General features: G+C 45.0%; 4 long non-coding RNA genes across 4 annotated transcripts; all 4 read left to right on the plus strand.

The window, feature by feature from the left end:
- The first annotated feature begins 39 nt into the window (after positions 1 to 39).
- On the plus strand, positions 40 to 4,938 carry LOC140695337 (uncharacterized). The gene is made up of 3 exons (XR_012071058.1): positions 40 to 197; positions 4,570 to 4,640; positions 4,849 to 4,938. It is a non-coding gene; the product is annotated as an uncharacterized lncRNA (long non-coding RNA).
- Positions 4,939 to 9,688: 4,750 nt separating this feature from the next.
- Positions 9,689 to 10,585, plus strand: LOC140695318 (uncharacterized). Its single transcript, XR_012071029.1, has 3 exons — positions 9,689 to 9,937; positions 10,146 to 10,236; positions 10,367 to 10,585. It is a non-coding gene; the product is annotated as an uncharacterized lncRNA (long non-coding RNA).
- A 4,535-nt stretch (positions 10,586 to 15,120) lies between these two features.
- On the plus strand, positions 15,121 to 15,591 carry LOC140695336 (uncharacterized). The gene is made up of 2 exons (XR_012071057.1): positions 15,121 to 15,234; positions 15,442 to 15,591. It is a non-coding gene; the product is annotated as an uncharacterized lncRNA (long non-coding RNA).
- Positions 15,592 to 20,416: 4,825 nt separating this feature from the next.
- LOC140695334 (uncharacterized) lies at positions 20,417 to 20,887 on the plus strand. The gene is made up of 2 exons (XR_012071055.1): positions 20,417 to 20,530; positions 20,738 to 20,887. It is a non-coding gene; the product is annotated as an uncharacterized lncRNA (long non-coding RNA).
- The last annotated feature ends 1,793 nt before the right edge of the window (positions 20,888 to 22,680 follow it).

Genomic DNA, 22,680 nt, shown 5'->3' on the forward strand with positions numbered 1-22,680 from the left:
CAGAGGGCGGCAGCCCCTCCATCACACTGATCCACCCACAGAACTCTGCCCGGTTACCTAGGATCCAACAGCCACAACAAGCCTCGCGGTAAACACCAACATTCCACCTGGAATCCAACCGCTAACTGCCATCCCCAATGGCTGCTGCATCTTGTCAGTGTTGGGGGAGGGGCTGCATCCGACGAGAGGTTCCTAAGGTAAATGTGATTCTACCCACTAGCGTCCCATGGGCCTTTCTTCTTCCCTCTTTCCTTTTGTTCAGAGCTCTATGCACCGTACCAATGGAGGGAAGTGTGTCCCTTTTCAGTTGATGGTTTCACACGTCTTTAAACTTTCTAACAGTTCACAGTACACAGGGACCCACTAAAGGAGACTTATGTTCCTATAATATCCGTACACCCGGAATACATATGCGTCGCCTGATTTCTGCTGAAACACCCACACTCTCAGGACATGGATCCATTGGATTCATGGGGGCTGAAATTCCAAGAAATGAAACCAACCCCAATGTGCACTTTGCTGTCGGTCTCTTTTGCACTTAGTACACTTTGGCAGAGCTACTTGCCTTTGTTATAGGCTTCTTACATTTCTTCTCTACGTAGCCTAGAATATGGCATTCCTTCATCCTGTTGGAAGACATACAAGTCTACATCACGGACTAGGAATCCATTTGATTCCAAATCGGCATTAGTGTTAGGTCACGATATGCTCTTATGAATCAAAATTTACGAATATGAATGCACGCTTCTGATTTCCGAATACAAGTGTGCTGAGTACATGCAAGCCACGATACTGGGTCGATGCGTTCTGAATGACCCTTGACCTCACCTTGAGTATTTTCTTTTGAATAATCATGGTTCCCTTTGTATATGTCAGCCAACCATACCATTTTGGTGCTTGTTTGTTGGTTTGATTCTTTGTTGGTCTTCTTCTCGCTTGTTTTGCAAACACGTCAGGCCATGCATCTCTCCTTTCGCTTCAAACAGAGTCAAATAAGCTGATTCACTTAAGAGAGTGCTTCCAATCACCTATGATTTCCTGCTTCCCTCTCCCATCTTTAGGGTTTTGATGTCCTCCTTAAGTTCTTCTTCTTTCTTCTCTGCCACACATGCTCTTCTTGCATTTCCAATAATGGTTTCTTCTTTCCATTCCATCTTGCTGCTTTTCTATTCAGGGGAGTTTTCTCAACCTTTCTTTTAGAAAAACTTTTGAACTGCTGAATTCTTTTAAGATTTGCCGGTCTGTAGAATTCTCTAGCTCTGCCGTTATTTGAAATGGTGTTCATGTGGCATAGGCTACCCTAGGTGGCAGCATTTGGCCATTCAGGATATGGTCTGTGTCCTGGCACTCCTCCCTGTCCTGCAATATTGCTGCCGAGATATCAGCTGAAACCCCTCTGGAGGTTTCCTTGTGACTATGTTGTTTCCTCCAGGTGCATTTTAAATCACTCGGATATTCGTGAACTTTGTTGATTTGAATCATACAGCTGCTGGTAGGTCTATTGGGATTCCACCTCCTTCGGATGCTGTGTAATTCCTGAATTCGCATAGATGATTCTTTCTTGGCTTTCAGCAAGTTTCAGTCTGATTTTTCTACAGATAAATTTTCAGACACTTTTTGTTTCTTTATCTCTTGCTTTTCCATCTGGGACTCATGATTTCTATTCTTTCATGCCCTGTCTTAACCCAGGGTTCAACTGCAATGTTTTCATTTGTTGGCACTTGCTTTCCTATGTCTGCTTCTGACCGAGGTTTTTCTCTTCCCCTGTCTTCACAGTCATTCACGCGTCCCTCTGCATTATCTAGTCTGCTAAGGACTGAATTTTAGCCCTGATATTATCACAACCATTGAGTTTCCTGATATTTTTGGCTCGTGTTGAGACTTTCTCTTCCCCTTTTCTGGTATTCTGCCTTTTGTGATTCTGAGACACTGGTGTTCTTCAGTGTTTTCCTGACCTTCATTTTCAACACTTGTTCTGGATAGCGTTTTGCAGACTAGTTGTTTGAAAGCTTATCTTTTGCGCCTTCAATATCTTTGGAACTGAAAATGGTACTTCCTGTTTCTTTTACTGTTCTTCTTCATCTCTACTGGTCAGGTAATATCAGGTATCTAATGTAGACTTCTAGGGCTTTGTTAATTGAAAATTTTAGACTCTTGTCTCTACGCAATTCCATGGGATTTCTGTGAGGACAATTTCTCCTAGGCATTGATGCCATAACCTGTACCTGTGTGTGTTGTTTGGTATATCTCCAATTGCTGGTGTTGCATTAGTTGTGATGAACAACCCATTCTACTTCGATTAGCATAACTTCATTTTGATTATACTTATCTCACACTTCTGAAAGTGCACAGGACACTTCCTCTTGTGGAAATGAAGCTTCTAAAAGTTCTCAGCTCTGCATTCTTCTCTATGTCATTTTGGAGTGTTTCCAAAACAGCAAACTGAGAGTGCTCTTCTGCTTTTTATTGCCACGGGAATGTCCCAATGAAATGAGTTCTTTCCAGAGCTTCTCTGTCTACAGAAACACCAGTGGAAGCATATCTATGGATGTCACATATCAGGGCCTGCTGGAATGATCCTGCAGACCTTCCTTGTTGTCCTAGGTGCCGTACCGTGCCGGTGCCATCCAAAATGTAGCATCCACTTTTGGGAGATAGTGCTGAAGGGAATGCTTCCTCTTCTCGCGCTGTGGACTTGGACCACTCTCCCTTGTCCTCTCATCCTTATGGCACGGGTGCACGAAGGCAACCACAGAGTTGTTGCGCATCCTGTGACTCAAACCAAACCATAATCCCAGCCCAGGTTATGAATGTAGCATATCCTAAGGCTTTTCATTCTGATTTCAAATTCAAGGCCCCCTGGATCCCTCAGACCAGATGCACGATATCTCTGATTCAGCCCCACACGTGCTCTATTGGCAAAATTCCCAATTGGTCCCTGGTCCTGCAGATGTACTGGGTGTGGCCATGGGACATATCGGTAATCGCAACCGCGCGACCAGTGTGGTTGATTTATTATTGGTACACAGTTCGGTTTGCTCTCTTGATTCGACCCACCACATCCCACAACGCACTCCAGATCCCTGAGACTCAGCGTGTGCCATCATCCGTAGCTCTATGCCTCACTGACCATTGCCTCTGCTACCTCAAATTTGGCAGCTGGGATCTTGGTCTCAGAATTAACTGTGGGGATATTTTGCGCTGGTTTCTTTGAGTTCTCTCAGCCAAGCATCTGCTGTGCACTCTTGTAAATCTCAGCACATCACCTTCAAACCCATGTCTCCTGTCCGCTTGAGAGTGTGCGTCCAAGTTAAACAGAGTTTCACCCTTGTTGCTCCATCACCAGGGGTCCGAACCTGCACTGGTTTCCATTCCCTGCTTTGCCTTCTCCTGCTTCCAGGTGTCCTGAGGCCTCATCCTGTCTTTGGGAGTAACAGACCTCTCTTCGGCCAGTGTCCTATGCTAAGGGCTGGGTGAGTGGATGTTTCCATTGCTCTGTACATGGGAGCGAGTGAGTGCAGGTTGCACTTCTTCTCTGCCAACTGGGCATCGATGAATCAACACTATCCAGATACATTTCACAGAAATGTGATATTTGCTTAGCTCTTTGTTTCTATACAGCCGTGGTGGGAGGGATTGTCCGAAGACAACTATTTTGACATTGTGTTGATATCCCATTTGCAGTCTTTAAGAAGTTTAACAGAACTCATTTACATGTTTTGGGAGTTATACGAAAATGGAGTTATTTTTTGAAACACACTAAATCGACCTAGAAGCCAGACTTGTCAATTTTGGTAACATTGTGTCAGCTCTACGGAAAAGCTAGACAGATAGAATGCAAACTAGCAGTCCAAACTGTTCAAGGGTTCATGTCAGCTCTTTAAGGTTGAAGCCTCCGAAACCAACAGGAACCATGAAATAACTTTTGGAAACATGGAGTAACCCCCAACCTTGGATACACTTGTGCATGTGGTGCCCTGTATCCCAATGACACCTACTGGCCAATGTTGGCATTTCAAGGGGTAACATCCCTCTCTAGGAAAATACAAGAGGAAACAAACCAAATATATACATTTAGGTTTGAATCCAAAAGCACCTAGAGGCATTCTAGCTAGGAGAATCCTGCTGCAGTTATGCTAGTCTATTGAGAACCAGGTGTTTTTCTATCAGTGTTGAGAACGCTTAATCATCCGATCCTGTAGTTTAAAGCCATTTAACGCAACCAAGTCTGCACCCCCATGATATAGTGCCCCCGGGGGCTTGACTCAAGTGATAGACGATCCACATAAGCTGTGTCTTTAATGTCATTGGCGACTTTTACAGTTCAGTTCACTTTCTGACTTGTACTATTTACCTTCACTGTCTTGAAAAACTGAAGCCTAATACAGATTCATGTTCAGTCAAAGATTCCCCTCACTTACCACACTCCCTTCACCCCAGGGAAGACATAAACACAACATTTGCTGAATCTAGCGGAAGGACATCGTTTCTAGGTGTGAGCTAAGTATTCAATTTTATCTATTTCAGCCGAGACTATTTGACCTTTAAGGTGTTCACTGTTGTTCACAGAGAGTGAAGCTGGAGGAACTCTGATTCTAGGAGGGGCTTGCTCTTCTCGTAATGGCTTCATTGCAGCTCAGGTACTGATCCTTCAAAATGGATGCCTGAGTGGAGGGGAGGCAAGGGCAAGTGCTCACTAGCTAGGCCCAAACCTGGGAAAAGGCTTACCTGGGCTTGTTGAATTTTGGTCTGAATGGCTTGGGAATGCCCCTTGGGACGTGTGGATTCTCACGACCTCTTCCAAGAACAGGAGCGTTTTGATCATCTCTGCCATTTCTTCTCCTTCAGACGTCAGGGACCTTGGACCCGTTATTGGAGAAGAGAATTGAGGAACTTCCTCAAGTCCACGTTGGCACTCCGTATGTTTCTGCCTGTATCAGTGAGTTTCAATATGTCTCATGAATGTCTTTTGAGCCTGGTATCCTCTACAGCTGTCTCCACGCCAGTATTCTCCATTGTAGCAGAACATCTCTCATCCATGTGTTCGCATCTCTCCTCAATCCGTGCAGCCAGCTTACCGGCCAGCTTCTCTTTGTGTCTCCCCTAAAGTCGACTTCACCAGGACTGGGCAAGTCTGAAAGTACCTCGGAGCCTGACCAGTAAGCTGATGACAGGCAGATCTTCCACTGTCTGCCCTTTCAGGTTCTGGAAACTGACCTGTGACCTCAGGTCTTTGGGCAGCAGCAGTATCTCGAACTTACACAGCTTCCCGGACCAAAGACCTAAGCCAAGCTCCACAGAGGGCGGCAGCCCCTCCATCACACTGATCCACCCACAGAACTCTGCCCGGTTACCTAGGATCCAACAGCCACAACAAGCCTCGCGGTAAACACCAACATTCCACCTGGAATCCAACCGCTAACTGCCATCCCCAATGGCTGCTGCATCTTGTCAGTGTTGGGGGAGGGGCTGCATCCGACGAGAGGTTCCTAAGGTAAATGTGATTCTACCCACTAGCGTCCCATGGGCCTTTCTTCTTCCCTCTTTCCTTTTGTTCAGAGCTCTATGCACCGTACCAATGGAGGGAAGTGTGTCCCTTTTCAGTTGATGGTTTCACACGTCTTTAAACTTTCTAACAGTTCACAGTACACAGGGACCCACTAAAGGAGACTTATGTTCCTATAATATCCGTACACCCGGAATACATATGCGTCGCCTGATTTCTGCTGAAACACCCACACTCTCAGGACATGGATCCATTGGATTCATGGGGGCTGAAATTCCAAGAAATGAAACCAACCCCAATGTGCACTTTGCTGTCGGTCTCTTTTGCACTTAGTACACTTTGGCAGAGCTACTTGCCTTTGTTATAGGCTTCTTACATTTCTTCTCTACGTAGCCTAGAATATGGCATTCCTTCATCCTGTTGGAAGACATACAAGTCTACATCACGGACTAGGAATCCATTTGATTCCAAATCGGCATTAGTGTTAGGTCACGATATGCTCTTATGAATCAAAATTTACGAATATGAATGCACGCTTCTGATTTCCGAATACAAGTGTGCTGAGTACATGCAAGCCACGATACTGGGTCGATGCGTTCTGAATGACCCTTGACCTCACCTTGAGTATTTTCTTTTGAATAATCATGGTTCCCTTTGTATATGTCAGCCAACCATACCATTTTGGTGCTTGTTTGTTGGTTTGATTCTTTGTTGGTCTTCTTCTCGCTTGTTTTGCAAACACGTCAGGCCATGCATCTCTCCTTTCGCTTCAAACAGAGTCAAATAAGCTGATTCACTTAAGAGAGTGCTTCCAATCACCTATGATTTCCTGCTTCCCTCTCCCATCTTTAGGGTTTTGATGTCCTCCTTAAGTTCTTCTTCTTTCTTCTCTGCCACACATGCTCTTCTTGCATTTCCAATAATGGTTTCTTCTTTCCATTCCATCTTGCTGCTTTTCTATTCAGGGGAGTTTTCTCAACCTTTCTTTTAGAAAAACTTTTGAACTGCTGAATTCTTTTAAGATTTGCCGGTCTGTAGAATTCTCTAGCTCTGCCGTTATTTGAAATGGTGTTCATGTGGCATAGGCTACCCTAGGTGGCAGCATTTGGCCATTCAGGATATGGTCTGTGTCCTGGCACTCCTCCCTGTCCTGCAATATTGCTGCCGAGATATCAGCTGAAACCCCTCTGGAGGTTTCCTTGTGACTATGTTGTTTCCTCCAGGTGCATTTTAAATCACTCGGATATTCGTGAACTTTGTTGATTTGAATCATACAGCTGCTGGTAGGTCTATTGGGATTCCACCTCCTTCGGATGCTGTGTAATTCCTGAATTCGCATAGATGATTCTTTCTTGGCTTTCAGCAAGTTTCAGTCTGATTTTTCTACAGATAAATTTTCAGACACTTTTTGTTTCTTTATCTCTTGCTTTTCCATCTGGGACTCATGATTTCTATTCTTTCATGCCCTGTCTTAACCCAGGGTTCAACTGCAATGTTTTCATTTGTTGGCACTTGCTTTCCTATGTCTGCTTCTGACCGAGGTTTTTCTCTTCCCCTGTCTTCACAGTCATTCACGCGTCCCTCTGCATTATCTAGTCTGCTAAGGACTGAATTTTAGCCCTGATATTATCACAACCATTGAGTTTCCTGATATTTTTGGCTCGTGTTGAGACTTTCTCTTCCCCTTTTCTGGTATTCTGCCTTTTGTGATTCTGAGACACTGGTGTTCTTCAGTGTTTTCCTGACCTTCATTTTCAACACTTGTTCTGGATAGCGTTTTGCAGACTAGTTGTTTGAAAGCTTATCTTTTGCGCCTTCAATATCTTTGGAACTGAAAATGGTACTTCCTGTTTCTTTTACTGTTCTTCTTCATCTCTACTGGTCAGGTAATATCAGGTATCTAATGTAGACTTCTAGGGCTTTGTTAATTGAAAATTTTAGACTCTTGTCTCTACGCAATTCCATGGGATTTCTGTGAGGACAATTTCTCCTAGGCATTGATGCCATAACCTGTACCTGTGTGTGTTGTTTGGTATATCTCCAATTGCTGGTGTTGCATTAGTTGTGATGAACAACCCATTCTACTTCGATTAGCATAACTTCATTTTGATTATACTTATCTCACACTTCTGAAAGTGCACAGGACACTTCCTCTTGTGGAAATGAAGCTTCTAAAAGTTCTCAGCTCTGCATTCTTCTCTATGTCATTTTGGAGTGTTTCCAAAACAGCAAACTGAGAGTGCTCTTCTGCTTTTTATTGCCACGGGAATGTCCCAATGAAATGAGTTCTTTCCAGAGCTTCTCTGTCTACAGAAACACCAGTGGAAGCATATCTATGGATGTCACATATCAGGGCCTGCTGGAATGATCCCGCAGACCTTCCTTGTTGTCCTAGGTGCCGTACCGTGCCGATGCCATCCAAAATGTAGCATCCGCTTTTGGGAGATAGTGCTGAAGGGAATGCTTCCTCTTCTCGCGCTGTGGACTTGGACCACTCTCCCTTGTCCTCTCATCCTTGTGGCACGGGTGCACGAAGGCAACCACAGAGTTGTTGCGCATCCTGTGACTCAAACCAAACCATAATCCCAGCCCAGGTTATGAATGTAGCATATCCTAAGGCTTTTCATTCTGATTTCAAATTCAAGGCCCCCTGGATCCCTCAGACCAGATGCACGATATCTCTGATTCAGCCCCACACGTGCTCTATTGGCAAAATTCCCAATTGGTCCCTGGTCCTGCAGATGTACTGGGTGTGGCCATGGGACATATCGGTAATCGCAACCGCGCGACCAGTGTGGTTGATTTATTATTGGTACACAGTTCGGTTTGCTCTCTTGATTCGACCCACCACATCCCACAACGCACTCCAGATCCCTGAGACTCAGCGTGTGCCATCATCCGTAGCTCTATGCCTCACTGACCATTGCCTCTGCTACCTCAAATTTGGCAGCTTGGATCTTGGTCTCAGAATTAACTGTGGGGATATTTTGCGCTGGTTTCTTTGAGTTCTCTCAGCCAAGCATCTGCTGTGCACTCTTGTAAATCTCAGCACATCACCTTCAAACCCATGTCTCCTGTCCGCTTGAGAGTGTGCGTCCAAGTTAAACAGAGTTTCACCCTTGTTGCTCCATCACCAGGGGTCCGAACCTGCACTGGTTTCCATTCCCTGCTTTGCCTTCTCCTGCTTCCAGGTGTCCTGAGGCCTCATCCTGTCTTTGGGAGTAACAGACCTCTCTTCGGCCAGTGTCCTATGCTAAGGGCTGGGTGAGTGGATGTTTCCATTGCTCTGTACATGGGAGCGAGTGAGTGCAGGTTGCACTTCTTCTCTGCCAACTGGGCATCGATGAATCAACACTATCCAGATACATTTCACAGAAATGTGATATTTGCTTAGCTCTTTGTTTCTATACAGCCGTGGTGGGAGGGATTGTCCGAAGACAACTATTTTGACATTGTGTTGATATCCCATTTGCAGTCTTTAAGAAGTTTAACAGAACTCATTTACATGTTTTGGGAGTTATACGAAAATGGAGTTATTTTTTGAAACACACTAAATCGACCTAGAAGCCAGACTTGTCAATTTTGGTAACATTGTGTCAGCTCTACGGAAAAGCTAGACAGATAGAATGCAAACTAGCAGTCCAAACTGTTCAAGGGTTCATGTCAGCTCTTTAAGGTTGAAGCCTCCGAAACCTACAGGAACCATGAAATAACTTTTGGAAACATGGAGTAACCCCCAACCTTGGATACACTTGTGCATGTGGTGCCCTGTATCCCAATGACACCTACTGGCCAATGTTGGCATTTCAAGGGGTAACATCCCTCTCTAGGAAAATACAAGAGGAAACAAACCAAATATATACATTTAGGTTTGAATCCAAAAGCACCTAGAGGCATTCTAGCTAGGAGAATCCTGCTGCAGTTATGCTAGTCTATTGAGAACCAGGTGTTTTTCTATCAGTGTTGAGAACGCTTAATCATCCGATCCTGTAGTTTAAAGCCATTTAACGCAACCAAGTCTGCACCCCCATGATATAGTGCCCCCGGGGGCTTGACTCAAGTGATAGACGATCCACATAAGCTGTGTCTTTAATGTCATTGGCGACTTTTACAGTTCAGTTCACTTTCTGACTTGTACTATTTACCTTCACTGTCTTGAAAAACTGAAGCCTAATACAGATTCATGTTCAGTCAAAGATTCCCCTCACTTACCACACTCCCTTCACCCCAGGGAAGACATAAACACAACATTTGCTGAATCTAGCGGAAGGACATCGTTTCTAGGTGTGAGCTAAGTATTCAATTTTATCTATTTCAGCCGAGACTATTTGACCTTTAAGGTGTTCACTGTTGTTCACAGAGAGTGAAGCTGGAGGAACTCTGATTCTAGGAGGGGCTTGCTCTTCTCGTAATGGCTTCATTGCAGCTCAGGTACTGATCCTTCAAAATGGATGCCTGAGTGGAGGGGAGGCAAGGGCAAGTGCTCACTAGCTAGGCCCAAACCTGGGAAAAGGCTTACCTGGGCTTGTTGAATTTTGGTCTGAATGGCTTGGGAATGCCCCTTGGGACGTGTGGATTCTCACGACCTCTTCCAAGAACAGGAGCGTTTTGATCATCTCTGCCATTTCTTCTCCTTCAGACGTCAGGGACCTTGGACCCGTTATTGGAGAAGAGAATTGAGGAACTTCCTCAAGTCCAAGTTGGCACTCCGTATGTTTCTGCCTGTATCAGTGAGTTTCAATATGTCTCATGAATGTCTTTTGAGCCTGGTATCCTCTACAGCTGTCTCCACGCCAGTATTCACCATTGTAGCAGAACATCTCTCATCCATGTGTTCGCATCTCTCCTCAATCCGTGCAGCCAGCTTACCGGCCAGCTTCTCTTCGTGTCTCCCCTAAAGTCGACTTCACCAGGACTGGGCAAGTCTGAAAGTACCTCGGAGCCTGACCAGTAAGCTGATGACAGGCAGATCTTCCACTGTCTGCCCTTTCAGGTTCTGGAAACTGACCTGTGACCTCAGGTCTTTGGGCAGCAGCAGTATCTCGAACTTACACAGCTTCCCGGACCAAAGACCTAAGCCAAGCTCCACAGAGGGCGGCAGCCCCTCCATCACACTGATCCACCCACAGAACTCTGCCCGGTTACCTAGGATCCAACAGCCACAACAAGCCTCGCGGTAAACACCAACATTCCACCTGGAATCCAACCGCTAACTGCCATCCCCAATGGCTGCTGCATCTTGTCAGTGTTGGGGGAGGGGCTGCATCCGACGAGAGGTTCCTAAGGTAAATGTGATTCTACCCACTAGCGTCCCATGGGCCTTTCTTCTTCCCTCTTTCCTTTTGTTCAGAGCTCTATGCACCGTACCAATGGAGGGAAGTGTGTCCCTTTTCAGTTGATGGTTTCACACGTCTTTAAACTTTCTAACAGTTCACAGTACACAGGGACCCACTAAAGGAGACTTATGTTCCTATAATATCCGTACACCCGGAATACATATGCGTCGCCTGATTTCTGCTGAAACACCCACACTCTCAGGACATGGATCCATTGGATTCATGGGGGCTGAAATTCCAAGAAATGAAACCAACCCCAATGTGCACTTTGCTGTCGGTCTCTTTTGCACTTAGTACACTTTGGCAGAGCTACTTGCCTTTGTTATAGGCTTCTTACATTTCTTCTCTACGTAGCCTAGAATATGGCATTCCTTCTTCCTGTTGGAAGACATACAAGTCTACATCACGGACTAGGAATCCATTTGATTCCAAATCGGCATTAGTGTTAGGTCACGATATGCTCTTATGAATCAAAATTTACGAATATGAATGCACGCTTCTGATTTCCGAATACAAGTGTGCTGAGTACATGCAAGCCACGATACTGGGTCGATGCGTTCTGAATGACCCTTGACCTCACCTTGAGTATTTTCTTTTGAATAATCATGGTTCCCTTTGTATATGTCAGCCAACCATACCATTTTGGTGCTTGTTTGTTGGTTTGATTCTTTGTTGGTCTTCTTCTCGCTTGTTTTGCAAACACGTCAGGCCATGCATCTCTCCTTTCGCTTCAAACAGAGTCAAATAAGCTGATTCACTTAAGAGAGTGCTTCCAATCACCTATGATTTCCTGCTTCCCTCTCCCATCTTTAGGGTTTTGATGTCCTCCTTAAGTTCTTCTTCTTTCTTCTCTGCCACACATGCTCTTCTTGCATTTCCAATAATGGTTTCTTCTTTCCATTCCATCTTGCTGCTTTTCTATTCAGGGGAGTTTTCTCAACCTTTCTTTTAGAAAAACTTTTGAACTGCTGAATTCTTTTAAGATTTGCCGGTCTGTAGAATTCTCTAGCTCTGCCGTTATTTGAAATGGTGTTCATGTGGCATAGGCTACCCTAGGTGGCAGCATTTGGCCATTCAGGATATGGTCTGTGTCCTGGCACTCCTCCCTGTCCTGCAATATTGCTGCCGAGATATCAGCTGAAACCCCTCTGGAGGTTTCCTTGTGACTATGTTGTTTCCTCCAGGTGCATTTTAAATCACTCGGATATTCGTGAACTTTGTTGATTTGAATCATACAGCTGCTGGTAGGTCTATTGGGATTCCACCTCCTTCGGATGCTGTGTATTTCCTGAATTCGCATAGATGATTCTTTCTTGGCTTTCAGCAAGTTTCAGTCTGATTTTTCTACAGATAAATTTTCAGACACTTTTTGTTTCTTTATCTCTTGCTTTTCCATCTGGGACTCATGATTTCTATTCTTTCATGCCCTGTCTTAACCCAGGGTTCAACTGCAATGTTTTCATTTGTTGGCACTTGCTTTCCTATGTCTGCTTCTGACCGAGGTTTTTCTCTTCCCCTGTCTTCACAGTCATTCACGCGTCCCTCTGCATTATCTAGTCTGCTAAGGACTGAATTTTAGCCCTGATATTATCACAACCATTGAGTTTCCTGATATTTTTGGCTCGTGTTGAGACTTTCTCTTCCCCTTTTCTGGTATTCTGCCTTTTGTGATTCTGAGACACTGGTGTTCTTCAGTGTTTTCCTGACCTTCATTTTCAACACTTGTTCTGGATAGCGTTTTGCAGACTAGTTGTTTGAAAGCTTATCTTTTGTGCCTTCAATATCTTTGGAACTGAAAATGGTACTTCCTGTTTCTTTTACTGTTCTTCTTCATCTCTACTGGTCAGGTAATATCAGGTATCTAATGTAGACTTCTAGGGCTTTGTTAATTGAAAATTTTAGACTCTTGTCTCTACGCAATTCCATGGGATTTCTGTGAGGACAATTTCTCCTAGGCATTGATGCCATAACCTGTACCTGTGTGTGTTGTTTGGTATATCTCCAATTGCTGGTGTTGCATTAGTTGTGATGAACAACCCATTCTACTTCGATTAGCATAACTTCATTTTGATTATACTTATCTCACACTTCTGAAAGTGCACAGGACACTTCCTCTTGTGGAAATGAAGCTTCTAAAAGTTCTCAGCTCTGCATTCTTCTCTATGTCATTTTGGAGTGTTTCCAAAACAGCAAACTGAGAGTGCTCTTCTGCTTTTTATTGCCACGGGAATGTCCCAATGAAATGAGTTCTTTCCAGAGCTTCTCTGTCTACAGAAACACCAGTGGAAGCATATCTATGGATGTCACATATCAGGGCCTGCTGGAATGATCCCGCAGACCTTCCTTGTTGTCCTAGGTGCCGTACCGTGCCGATGCCATCCAAAATGTAGCATCCGCTTTTGGGAGATAGTGCTGAAGGGAATGCTTCCTCTTCTCGCGCTGTGGACTTGGACCACTCTCCCTTGTCCTCTCATCCTTGTGGCACGGGTGCACGAAGGCAACCACAGAGTTGTTGCGCATCCTGTGACTCAAACCAAACCATAATCCCAGCCCAGGTTATGAATGTAGCATATCCTAAGGCTTTTCATTCTGATTTCAAATTCAAGGCCCCCTGGATCCCTCAGACCAGATGCACGATATCTCTGATTCAGCCCCACACGTGCTCTATTGGCAAAATTCCCAATTGGTCCCTGGTCCTGCAGATGTACTGGGTGTGGCCATGGGACATATCGGTAATCGCAACCGCGCGACCAGTGTGGTTGATTTATTATTGGTACACAGTTCGGTTTGCTCTCTTGATTCGACCCACCACATCCCACAACGCACTCCAGATCCCTGAGACTCAGCGTGTGCCATCATCCGTAGCTCTATGCCTCACTGACCATTGCCTCTGCTACCTCAAATTTGGCAGCTTGGATCTTGGTCTCAGAATTAACTGTGGGGATATTTTGCGCTGGTTTCTTTGAGTTCTCTCAGCCAAGCATCTGCTGTGCACTCTTGTAAATCTCAGCACATCACCTTCAAACCCATGTCTCCTGTCCGCTTGAGAGTGTGCGTCCAAGTTAAACAGAGTTTCACCCTTGTTGCTCCATCACCAGGGGTCCGAACCTGCACTGGTTTCCATTCCCTGCTTTGCCTTCTCCTGCTTCCAGGTGTCCTGAGGCCTCATCCTGTCTTTGGGAGTAACAGACCTCTCTTCGGCCAGTGTCCTATGCTAAGGGCTGGGTGAGTGGATGTTTCCATTGCTCTGTACATGGGAGCGAGTGAGTGCAGGTTGCACTTCTTCTCTGCCAACTGGGCATCGATGAATCAACACTATCCAGATACATTTCACAGAAATGTGATATTTGCTTAGCTCTTTGTTTCTATACAGCCGTGGTGGGAGGGATTGTCCGAAGACAACTATTTTGACATTGTGTTGATATCCCATTTGCAGTCTTTAAGAAGTTTAACAGAACTCATTTACATGTTTTGGGAGTTATACGAAAATGGAGTTATTTTTTGAAACACACTAAATCGACCTAGAAGCCAGACTTGTCAATTTTGGTAACATTTTGTCAGCTCTACGGAAAAGCTAGACAGATAGAATGCAAACTAGCAGTCCTAACTGTTCAAGGGGTCATGTCAGCTCTTTAAGGTTGAAGCCTCCGAAACCAACAGGAACCATGAAATAACTTTTGGAAACATGGAATAACCCCCAACCTTGGATACACTTGTGCATGTGGTGCCCTGTATCCCAATGACACCTACTGGCCAATGTTGGCATTTCAAGGGGTAACATCCCTCTCTAGGAAAATACAAGAGGAAACAAACCAAATATATACATTTAGGTTTGAATCCAAAAGCACCTAGAGGCATTCTAGCTAGGAGAATCCTGCTGCAGTTATGCTAGTCTATTGAGAACCAGGTGTTTTTCTATCAGTGTTGAGAACGCTTAATCATCCGATCCTGTAGTTTAAAGCCATTTAACACAACCAAGTCTGCACCCCCATGATATAGTGCCCCCGGGGGCTTGACTCAAGTGAAAGACCATCCACATAAGCTGTGTCTTTAATGTCATTGGCGACTTTTACAGTTCAGTTCACTTTCTGACTTGTACTATTTATCTTCACTGTCTTGAAAAACTGAAGCCTAATACAGATTCATGTTCAGTCAAAGATTCCCCTCACTTACCACACTCCCTTCACCCCAGGGAAGACATAAACACAACATTTGCTGAATCTAGCGGAAGGACATCGTTTCTAGGTGTGAGCTAAGTATTCAATTTTATCTATTTCAGCCGAGACTATTTGACCTTTAAGGTGTTCACTGTTGTTCACAGAGAGTGAAGCTGGAGGAACTCTGATTCTAGGAGGGGCTTGCTCTTCTCGTAATGGCTTCATTGCAGCTCAGGTACTGATCCTTCAAAATGGATGCCTGAGCGGAGGGGATGGAAGGGCAATTGCTTGCTAGCTAGGCCCAACCTGGGAAAAGTTTTACCTGGGCTTGGTGAATTCTGGTCGGAATGGCTTGTTAATGCCCCTTTGGACGTGTGGATTCTCACGACCACTTCCAAGAACAGTAGCGTTTTGATCATCTCTGCCATGTCTTCTCTTTCAGACGTCAGAAACGTTGGACCCATTCTTGGAGAAGAGAATTGAGGAACTTCCTCGAGTCCACGTTGGCACTCCGTATGTTTCTGCCAGTATCAGCGAGGTTCAATATGTCTCATGAATGTCTTTTGAGCCTGGTATCCTCTACAGCTGTCTCCACGCCAGTATTCTCCATTGTAGCAGAACATCTCTCATCCATCTGTTCGCATCTCTCCTCAATCCGTGCAGCCAGCTTTTCGGCCAGCTTGTCTTCGTGTCTCCCCTAAAGTCGACTTCACCAGGACTGGGCAAGTCTGAAAGTACCTTGGAGCCTGACCAGTAAGCTGATGACAGGCAGATCTTCCACTGTCTGCCCTTTCAGTTTCTGGAAACTGACCTGTGAACTCAGGTCTTTGGGCAGCAGCAGTATCTCGAACTTACACAGCTTCCCGGACCAAACACCTAAGCCAAGCTCCACAGAGGGCGGCAGCCCCTCCATCACACTGATCCACCCACAGAACTCTGCCCGGTTACCTAGGATCCAACAGCCACAACAAGCCTCGCGGTACACACCAACATTCCACCTGGAATCCAACCGCTAACTGCCATCCCCAATGGCTGCTGCATCTTGTCAGTGTTGGGGGAGGGGCTGCATCCGACGAGAGGTTCCTAAGGTAAATGTGATTCTACCCACTAGCGTCCCATGGGCCTTTCTTCTTCCCTCTTTCCTTTTGTTCAGAGCTCTATGCACCGTACCAATGGAGGGAAGTGTGTCCCTTTTCAGTTGATGGTTTCACACGTCTTTAAACTTTCTAACAGTTCACAGTACACAGGGACCCACTAAAGGAGACTTATGTTCCTATAATATCCGTACACCCGGAATACATATGCGTCGCCTGATTTCTGCTGAAACACCCACACTCTCAGGACATGGATCCATTGGATTCATGGGGGCTGAAATTCCAAGAAATGAAACCAACCCCAATGTGCACTTTGCTGTCGGTCTCTTTTGCACTTAGTACACTTTGGCAGAGCTACTTGCCTTTGTTATAGGCTTCTTACATTTCTTCTCTACGTAGCCTAGAATATGGCATTCCTTCATCCTGTTGGAAGACATACAAGTCTACATCACGGACTAGGAATCCATTTGATTCCAAATCGGCATTAGTGTTAGGTCACGATATGCTCTTATGAATCAAAATTTACGAATATGAATGCACGCTTCTGATTTCCGAATACAAGTGTGCTGAGTACATGCAAGCCACGATACTGGGTCGATGCGTTCTGAATGACCCTTGACCTCACCTTGAGTATTTTCTTTTGAATAATCATGGTTCCCTTTGTATATGTCAGCCAACCATACCATTTTGGTGCTTGTTTGTTGGTTTGATTCTTTGTTGGTCTTCTTCTCGCTTGTTTTGCAAACACGTCAGGCCATGCATCTCTCCTTTCGCTTCAAACAGAGTCAAATAAGCTGATTCACTTAAGAGAGTGCTTCCAATCACCTATGATTTCCTGCTTCCCTCTCCCATCTTTAGGGTTTTGATGTCCTCCTTAAGTTCTTCTTCTTTCTTCTCTGCCACACATGCTCTTCTTGCATTTCCAATAATGGTTTCTTCTTTCCATTCCATCTTGCTGCTTTTCTATTCAGGGGAGTTTTCTCAACCTTTCTTTTAGAAAAACTTTTGAACTGCTGAATTCTTTTAAGATTTGCCGGTCTGTAGAATTCTCTAGCTCTGCCGTTATTTGAAATGGTGTTCATGTGGCATAGGCTACCCTAGGTGGCAGCATTTGGCCATTCAGGATATGGTCTGTGTCCTGGCACTCCTCCCTGTCCTGCAATATTGCTGCCGAGATATCAGCTGAAACCCCTCTGGAGGTTTCCTTGTGACTATGTTGTTTCCTCCAGGTGCATTTTAAATCACTCGGATATTCGTGAACTTTGTTGATTTGAATCATACAGCTGCTGGTAGGTCTATTGGGATTCCACCTCCTTCGGATGCTGTGTAATTCCTGAATTCGCATAGATGATTCTTTCTTGGCTTTCAGCAAGTTTCAGTCTGATTTTTCTACAGATAAATTTTCAGACACTTTTTGTTTCTTTATCTCTTGCTTTTCCATCTGGGACTCATGATTTCTATTCTTTCATGCCCTGTCTTAACCCAGGGTTCAACTGCAATGTTTTCATTTGTTGGCACTTGCTTTCCTATGTCTGCTTCTGACCGAGGTTTTTCTCTTCCCCTGTCTTCACAGTCATTCACGCGTCCCTCTGCATTATCTAGTCTGCTAAGGACTGAATTTTAGCCCTGATATTATCACAACCATTGAGTTTCCTGATATTTTTGGCTCGTGTTGAGACTTTCTCTTCCCCTTTTCTGGTATTCTGCCTTTTGTGATTCTGAGACACTGGTGTTCTTCAGTGTTTTCCTGACCTTCATTTTCAACACTTGTTCTGGATAGCGTTTTGCAGACTAGTTGTTTGAAAGCTTATCTTTTGCGCCTTCAATATCTTTGGAACTGAAAATGGTACTTCCTGTTTCTTTTACTGTTCTTCTTCATCTCTACTGGTCAGGTAATATCAGGTATCTAATGTAGACTTCTAGGGCTTTGTTAATTGAAAATTTTAGACTCTTGTCTCTACGCAATTCCATGGGATTTCTGTGAGGACAATTTCTCCTAGGCATTGATGCCATAACCTGTACCTGTGTGTGTTGTTTGGTATATCTCCAATTGCTGGTGTTGCATTAGTTGTGATGAACAACCCATTCTACTTCGATTAGCATAACTTCATTTTGATTATACTTATCTCACACTTCTGAAAGTGCACAGGACACTTCCTCTTGTGGAAATGAAGCTTCTAAAAGTTCTCAGCTCTGCATTCTTCTCTATGTCATTTTGGAGTGTTTCCAAAACAGCAAACTGAGAGTGCTCTTCTGCTTTTTATTGCCACGGGAATGTCCCAATGAAATGAGTTCTTTCCAGAGCTTCTCTGTCTACAGAAACACCAGTGGAAGCATATCTATGGATGTCACATATCAGGGCCTGCTGGAATGATCCCGCAGACCTTCCTTGTTGTCCTAGGTGCCGTACCGTGCCGATGCCATCCAAAATGTAGCATCCGCTTTTGGGAGATAGTGCTGAAGGGAATGCTTCCTCTTCTCGCGCTGTGGACTTGGACCACTCTCCCTTGTCCTCTCATCCTTGTGGCACGGGTGCACGAAGGCAACCACAGAGTTGTTGCGCATCCTGTGACTCAAACCAAACCATAATCCCAGCCCAGGTTATGAATGTAGCATATCCTAAGGCTTTTCATTCTGATTTCAAATTCAAGGCCCCCTGGATCCCTCAGACCAGATGCACGATATCTCTGATTCAGCCCCACACGTGCTCTATTGGCAAAATTCCCAATTGGTCCCTGGTCCTGCAGATGTACTGGGTGTGGCCATGGGACATATCGGTAATCGCAACCGCGCGACCAGTGTGGTTGATTTATTATTGGTACACAGTTCGGTTTGCTCTCTTGATTCGACCCACCACATCCCACAACGCACTCCAGATCCCTGAGACTCAGCGTGTGCCATCATCCGTAGCTCTATGCCTCACTGACCATTGCCTCTGCTACCTCAAATTTGGCAGCTTGGATCTTGGTCTCAGAATTAACTGTGGGGATATTTTGCGCTGGTTTCTTTGAGTTCTCTCAGCCAAGCATCTGCTGTGCACTCTTGTAAATCTCAGCACATCACCTTCAAACCCATGTCTCCTGTCCGCTTGAGAGTGTGCGTCCAAGTTAAACAGAGTTTCACCCTTGTTGCTCCATCACCAGGGGTCCGAACCTGCACTGGTTTCCATTCCCTGCTTTGCCTTCTCCTGCTTCCAGGTGTCCTGAGGCCTCATCCTGTCTTTGGGAGTAACAGACCTCTCTTCGGCCAGTGTCCTATGCTAAGGGCTGGGTGAGTGGATGTTTCCATTGCTCTGTACATGGGAGCGAGTGAGTGCAGGTTGCACTTCTTCTCTGCCAACTGGGCATCGATGAATCAACACTATCCAGATACATTTCACAGAAATGTGATATTTGCTTAGCTCTTTGTTTCTATACAGCCGTGGTGGGAGGGATTGTCCGAAGACAACTATTTTGACATTGTGTTGATATCCCATTTGCAGTCTTTAAGAAGTTTAACAGAACTCATTTACATGTTTTGGGAGTTATACGAAAATGGAGTTATTTTTTGAAACACACTAAATCGACCTAGAAGCCAGACTTGTCAATTTTGGTAACATTGTGTCAGCTCTACGGAAAAGCTAGACAGATAGAATGCAAACTAGCAGTCCTAACTGTTCAAGGGGTCATGTCAGCTCTTTAAGGTTGAAGCCTCCGAAACCAACAGGAACCATGAAATAACTTTTGGAAACATGGAATAACCCCCAACCTTGGATACACTTGTGCATGTGGTGCCCTGTATCCCAATGACACCTACTGGCCAATGTTGGCATTTCAAGGGGTAACATCCCTCTCTAGGAAAATACAAGAGGAAACAAACCAAATATATACATTTAGGTTTGAATCCAAAAGCACCTAGAGGCATTCTAGCTAGGAGAATCCTGCTGCAGTTATGCTAGTCTATTGAGAACCAGGTGTTTTTCTATCAGTGTTGAGAACGCTTAATCATCCGATCCTGTAGTTTAAAGCCATTTAACACAACCAAGTCTGCACCCCCATGATATAGTGCCCCCGGGGGCTTGACTCAAGTGAAAGACCATCCACATAAGCTGTGTCTTTAATGTCATTGGCGACTTTTACAGTTCAGTTCACTTTCTGACTTGTACTATTTATCTTCACTGTCTTGAAAAACTGAAGCCTAATACAGATTCATGTTCAGTCAAAGATTCCCCTCACTTACCACACTCCCTTCACCCCAGGGAAGACATAAACACAACATTTGCTGAATCTAGCGGAAGGACATCGTTTCTAGGTGTGAGCTAAGTATTCAATTTTATCTATTTCAGCCGAGACTATTTGACCTTTAAGGTGTTCACTGTTGTTCACAGAGAGTGAAGCTGGAGGAACTCTGATTCTAGGAGGGGCTTGCTCTTCTCGTAATGGCTTCATTGCAGCTCAGGTACTGATCCTTCAAAATGGATGCCTGAGCGGAGGGGATGGAAGGGCAATTGCTTGCTAGCTAGGCCCAACCTGGGAAAAGTTTTACCTGGGCTTGGTGAATTCTGGTCGGAATGGCTTGTGAATGCCCCTTTGGACGTGTGGATTCTCACGACCACTTCCAAGAACAGTAGCGTTTTGATCATCTCTGCCATGTCTTCTCTTTCAGACGTCAGAAACGTTGGACCCATTCTTGGAGAAGAGAATTGAGGAACTTCCTCGAGTCCACGTTGGCACTCCGTATGTTTCTGCCAGTATCAGCGAGGTTCAATATGTCTCATGAATGTCTTTTGAGCCTGGTATCCTCTACAGCTGTCTCCACGCCAGTATTCTCCATTGTAGCAGAACATCTCTCATCCATCTGTTCGCATCTCTCCTCAATCCGTGCAGCCAGCTTTTCGGCCAGCTTGTCTTCGTGTCTCCCCTAAAGTCGACTTCACCAGGACTGGGCAAGTCTGAAAGTACCTTGGAGCCTGACCAGTAAGCTGATGACAGGCAGATCTTCCACTGTCTGCCCTTTCAGTTTCTGGAAACTGACCTGTGAACTCAGGTCTTTGGGCAGCAGCAGTATCTCGAACTTACACAGCTTCCCGGACCAAACACCTAAGCCAAGCTCCACAGAGGGCGGCAGCCCCTCCATCACACTGATCCACCCACAGAACTCTGCCCGGTTACCTAGGATCCAACAGCCACAACAAGCCTCGCGGTACACACCAACATTCCACCTGGAATCCAACCGCTAACTGCCATCCCCAATGGCTGCTGCATCTTGTCAGTGTTGGGGGAGGGGCTGCATCCGACGAGAGGTTCCTAAGGTAAATGTGATTCTACCCACTAGCGTCCCATGGGCCTTTCTTCTTCCCTCTTTCCTTTTGTTCAGAGCTCTATGCACCGTACCAATGGAGGGAAGTGTGTCCCTTTTCAGTTGATGGTTTCACACGTCTTTAAACTTTCTAACAGTTCACAGTACACAGGGACCCACTAAAGGAGACTTATGTTCCTATAATATCCGTACACCCGGAATACATATGCGTCGCCTGATTTCTGCTGAAACACCCACACTCTCAGGACATGGATCCATTGGATTCATGGGGGCTGAAATTCCAAGAAATGAAACCAACCCCAATGTGCACTTTGCTGTCGGTCTCTTTTGCACTTAGTACACTTTGGCAGAGCTACTTGCCTTTGTTATAGGCTTCTTACATTTCTTCTCTACGTAGCCTAGAATATGGCATTCCTTCATCCTGTTGGAAGACATACAAGTCTACATCACGGACTAGGAATCCATTTGATTCCAAATCGGCATTAGTGTTAGGTCACGATATGCTCTTATGAATCAAAATTTACGAATATGAATGCACGCTTCTGATTTCCGAATACAAGTGTGCTGAGTACATGCAAGCCACGATACTGGGTCGATGCGTTCTGAATGACCCTTGACCTCACCTTGAGTATTTTCTTTTGAATAATCATGGTTCCCTTTGTATATGTCAGCCAACCATACCATTTTGGTGCTTGTTTGTTGGTTTGATTCTTTGTTGGTCTTCTTCTCGCTTGTTTTGCAAACACGTCAGGCCATGCATCTCTCCTTTCGCTTCAAACAGAGTCAAATAAGCTGATTCACTTAAGAGAGTGCTTCCAATCACCTATGATTTCCTGCTTCCCTCTCCCATCTTTAGGGTTTTGATGTCCTCCTTAAGTTCTTCTTCTTTCTTCTCTGCCACACATGCTCTTCTTGCATTTCCAATAATGGTTTCTTCTTTCCATTCCATCTTGCTGCTTTTCTATTCAGGGGAGTTTTCTCAACCTTTCTTTTAGAAAAACTTTTGAACTGCTGAATTCTTTTAAGATTTGCCGGTCTGTAGAATTCTCTAGCTCTGCCGTTATTTGAAATGGTGTTCATGTGGCATAGGCTACCCTAGGTGGCAGCATTTGGCCATTCAGGATATGGTCTGTGTCCTGGCACTCCTCCCTGTCCTGCAATATTGCTGCCGAGATATCAGCTGAAACCCCTCTGGAGGTTTCCTTGTGACTATGTTGTTTCCTCCAGGTGCATTTTAAATCACTCGGATATTCGTGAACTTTGTTGATTTGAATCATACAGCTGCTGGT

Source organism: Vicugna pacos, unplaced genomic scaffold (assembly GCF_048564905.1).
Source record: "Vicugna pacos unplaced genomic scaffold, VicPac4 scaffold_195, whole genome shotgun sequence".
NCBI lineage: Eukaryota > Metazoa > Chordata > Mammalia > Artiodactyla > Camelidae > Vicugna > Vicugna pacos.